This window comes from Littorina saxatilis, linkage group LG17 (genome assembly GCF_037325665.1).
Source record: "Littorina saxatilis isolate snail1 linkage group LG17, US_GU_Lsax_2.0, whole genome shotgun sequence".
Classification (NCBI taxonomy): domain Eukaryota; kingdom Metazoa; phylum Mollusca; class Gastropoda; order Littorinimorpha; family Littorinidae; genus Littorina; species Littorina saxatilis.
Window position 1 is genome coordinate 51,309,178 of NC_090261.1, and position 5,155 is coordinate 51,314,332.

The following is a 5,155-nucleotide window of genomic DNA, read 5'->3' on the forward strand; positions in this document are numbered from 1 at the left end:
ACACACACCACACGCAACTGGTGAACTATACAGTTGTACCCCCCCCCCCCCCCCCCCGCCTTCAGAGGACCGTGCAAAACAATCTGGGAAAATCAGATGTTAAAGAGAGGGACATGGAGGTAAATATATTGACTTGATAGAAATGTCAAAAAGCAGCTATCGTGTCTTACAGTTAAAGGGGTGTTCCACTAGTTGCAGTATTGTCCGCCAAGTGTTAGTCGCAACATTGAAACTAAGAGGCGTATTTTAAATGCTTTGACTGAGACAGCGTAAAGTCACGAGTTTAGAAAACATGCTTTCAACTCATAGAAAATAAAACTTCAAATTCGGCGCTCCTCCGGTAGAAAAATCCTTAAACGGGGACTCTCTTCTTTGCTCCATTCATAAAAGACGGAGCATTACATAAACCAAACGCCTTAATTAACACTGAACGGTTTTTAATACGAACTACATTACTCTGCAAAATCGAACTGGCAGTTTGTTGGAAAGAAGCAGGCTCCTGCAGCTGGACAATATCCCTTTAAAGAACAACTTACGTTTAAAAAAAAAAAGAAGGTTTTGTGTATCGACGTTTAAAGCTTGTTTGCTCGTTGCAATTTTAAAAAGAAACGTTTTCTGACAAATCTGCCATCAAGAAGTCTAAAAGACATTCAGTGCTGTATTGTAACGAAATTAATGTTTTGTCTATCAATGTTTAAAGCTTGTTTGCCCGTTGCACTCTTCGGGAAACGTTTTCTGGTGAACTTGTAATGATTTACTCGAAAATGCTTCCTACCTATGATAATTTAACAAAATGAAAATGAACGGTGGATTTGGCCTGACGGAGCGTGTGTCTACATTTTCTTCCTTCATCGTCATATTCTTTTCCCGGCGCTGTCGGTGACACATACGTCTAGAGGACAAAGTCGGTTAGCTCTCGGGAAATCAAATCTTGAAACTAGCAAAATAATGCTGAAAAATTCCACTGTTTCTGTTTGAGATATTCCGAAACCAACGCCAAAGCGAATCTCGCTTACAAACTTCCTGTAAAATCAATTACCATAAAACGTCCGAAAAGCTTCAAATGGCATCATACCCGAAAGGGGGACAAACTCGTGGAAGAATTTGATGTAAATCGAATTTCGGTCGTACAGTGTCTTTAAACTTTCAACCGTCCCGTTGATTTTGCTTTGTTTTGTTTCTGTTGGTTTTATGTCAGTGCGTGTCTGCTTCTTTGAAATTTCATCGAACAGCAATACCGCAGAATTGCCTCATCTTGCACCATACATAGTGACACTTTGTTTTACTCTGACCAAACATTCTAACTTAGCAGTGTCTCGTCTGTTTGCTTGCATTCAGATATTTACTGATTTAACAAGAAGCACGTATTAATGAAACGCCCTTATTGAAAGCGGCCAAGTTCTACTTGATGTAGCTATTTTATTCTGGCAGTGCTGCATGTGCACGACTAGACCAAGTAACTCTTTAATATACATGCATGACAAGTATTTACAATTGAATTTTTACTTTTGTTATGCACAGCTCTGAAAGGGGGGGGGGGGGGGGAGAGAGAAAAAAATACATCTATGAAAATTCAAAGCCCTTGCTCAATACGCGAGGAACGGACGTCATCTCTGCTAGTATCCCGCCTCGCCTCCCGAATGCCAACAGACACAGACTCACCAAAATCTGGCGTCGTTAAATTTTGAAATTACTTTCAATAGTGTGACTCCTATATAAAATGCTGGAACCAACTTTGATCCGTCAGTGACAGTCGAATTTCATACATCATATCTAAAAATCAGCTCGGCTGTTGGGAAACTCAACTACTGCACCTTTAACCCCAACGAAATGTAACAAAACGGTGTTTGAACAGACGCTGAGAAATAAGTGCACAGTTTGTGTTGTATAGGGCGTGTCAGCAAAATCAAACAAACAATTCAAACGGAGTTTCAGTAATGAACAGGGGGAGAAAAGAAGACTACACTCAAGAGTGTAGGTGCATTTTTCTCCAACGTGCATTAGTTGCAAGTTATACTAGTCTTTAAGAGTTTAAAAGAACGGATGGTGAACTGTGGGGAGCTACACGAAACCGCACGGTCCAAGGCAGTTGCAAATTTGTGGAAATATTTGTTTTGAAAATAGCATGTTCACGCCGAGGAAAGCTGTACGGCAAATAAAAACGCTGTTTGGCAGTCCTCCAGTCCCATGTACAGGCCGTCCGGGAGTTGTTTAGCACGAATGAATGCATCTCCCAAACTAAATAGTTTTGCGTCGTTATTATGGAACTCAGCCTCAGGTAATATCGTTTGGATTTTGACACTCATGCACGACCACACGGGGGTTGTCATGTATTGTTAGCCGTTCAATTTCGTAGCCGGCTTCGTAGGTTTGGCAGACTCTTCTGGGGATCAAGGGGTCGACATTGGGGGATTTACAAGGAGTGAACGAACCAGTTTCGGCTTTCCCCAGCGTTGTTATACAGGTTTTTTTTTATGCTAAACTAAGTGACAACTTCTGGCTGACCTTTATGACTGCCGGTGCCACGAACTGAAAACTCTGCCTGAACAATCCTTCTCATTGCGGTCAATGCGCATGCGCTAACATGGGGAGATTAATCAGGTCGTGAACAACCTAACCCTAACTGGCCCTTACCCTAACCCTTATTCTAACCCATGGTTCGTTCGGTCAAAGGGTCGCATTTTTAAGTCCAAGATTGGCGCATGCGCATTGACCGCAATGAGAAGGATTGTTCAGCAGAGGTTTTAGTTCGTGACACCGGACTGTGCCGTACACAACAGCATTTTAATTTGACATACAGCTTCCCCCGGCGTGGCATTGGTTGAAATGGACCTTTTTGGCTGGAGAGCCATTGTACGTCCCAACGGTTCGGATGAAAAGGCTATCTAACTGTGTGTCAGAGCTTCCAAAAAGTTGAAATGCAGACATGTTGGACAGAAACTCTTGTTCCAAGAAAAATATTCTTGTGTAATACGTTTTTGATAAAAATGGAAGACTTTTTGAAGACAGTTTGAATTGGCAGCTTTATATTTAATATGCTTAACAAGCAGTGCATTCAATGCCATGATGACATTTTCACACACTGCTGCATTTCGTATTCAAGACTGATGAAACAATTTTGATATCATTCGGCAAGCAATAATTAACTTGCCTGAGAACGTATTTGGTAGACTCCTGAAAGCACAATCATATAGAGGGCAGTACGTATCTTTCTTTAGCAATGCTTTTGGCTGTGCTCACGATGATATGAATTCAATATGTAAGAATTGTAACCTATTCAGTGGCAGCAGCTAGTGGCCAATAGACGAACTCCGGAAATAACTCTGTTGGGTTTATATGGGTTGTGAAAGAGTGAATACCCTTACTTTTAGTGAGACAAACAATCCACAGGCCAGTCACTAGCAAATGTGTGGGAAACAATAGGACAGGGAGCGTGTGTAGATCGTTTCTCTTACTAAAAGCAAGGGTATTCACTCGGCTTTCACAACCCATAAAAACTTCACAGAGTTACTGATTTCCGAAAATCGTCTATTAGGGACATGCATTGGTATTTTGCTTCATTGATCTCTGTGCGACTGAGAAATTTGGTTGTTTTGTGAGATACATGTATTGCAATGCTTGTGAGAGACACATGCATTCGTATGAGCTTATACATTTCCTAGTGAACGGCCATAGACGCTGTGTAATTCTGTGTATGAACAGAGTTAAAATATGTCTACAAGATCTTAATTACTTAAGATATAAGGAATGTTTAGTAGGCAGAGCAGACAGTGATTTAAGTCTGCCGGAATAGGAACTATAACTGTTTATTTGACTACACACGAGCCGTGAGTCGATACCCGTAAAATAGATATCGTGTGCCTGTGAGTTCATGGACTGTTTGTGTATTTCTCTACCTAAGTGAAGGGTAGAGAGTTTTGATAGTGCAATTGCGTACGAGATTGAAATCTCGAGTTGTTTTTGCCTACAAAACTGTGAGTACCGGATTTTTGAATACCTAACATTTATGTTGGTGTGTATGTTGTCATAGCTGAATAATACAGTGGGGGGAACCTACATTTGGAGTTGTGTTTGATTCCTGTATGACAGCATATTAGCTCATTTGCATTCATTCACAATGGTGACCCCAAGTTTGTGCCTTTCATAAGGCCGTAAATGCTAACCTTCTTTTGAAGGAGTCGATAATGAGTTCCTAACTCAAATTGAGTTAAACTTAAAATAATAACTTAACCAATTTTGCCTTTTGTCCATCGTCATATAGGTATGTATTGTGGAAGTTATTTCCAGATCAGAAGTAGATAGATTTTTTTCTGCTTTTCTACCTCTCCTGTGTTTCATATTGGGACGGGTTGAAATTTTGCGGTTGTGGTTGTTTTGATTTACCTATTGTTCTGGTTTACATTTTATTGTGTTTATAGTTTATCGAAGAAGTAAAGTTGATAAAGTTGTTTAAATAATGTAATTTTTTTTTTTTTAAATTTGGTTTGACAAGAAAATAGGTTTACTAACTAAGTACCGGGACAGTAATTTATTTTGAAAGACCTACATAACTTGTGAATGTACTGTAATCGTCTTGAGTGTACCCTTCTCCAGCGTTAAGGGGTGCGGCTATAACTTGTACGTGTATTTCGTGACGCACGCGGGCTTAGTGATCTTTTTTTTTTCTGGGAATTTAAAGCGAGTAAATGAGTGCGGTTTGAATGTTATAGCATAGTGCAACTAAGTAGAATAATATTTAAGGAAGAATTTGTCTGAGTGTGAATAAGCTTCGTTATCTTTAACCTCTTTGCTACCGTTCCTCCTAAGCCATCTTTAGAACCTTTCTGTTCCCGAAACTGTTGTATTAAGATAATATTATAAAAGTTTGTTTCAGCTTGATTGTTTACATTATAAAATGTTGTTATAAATTGTTTGTTTTGGTTTTGACTAATTTTGCTTTGTTGCTTTTGTTTTATTTTGGGCTAAAACCTGAGTAATATGGTAACGTGTTGAGTAGTCAAGCAGACTGGTATTTCCTGTGGGACGTGTCTTCTCATCGGAGGGGCCACACATCGCAGGTACCACTGTACAAAGTAAAACTCATGGTTTTTGGCAGTGCATTTACATGAATGTGAAACTCTTTCTTTTTTCTAAATAAATCCACAAAACAAAAGGG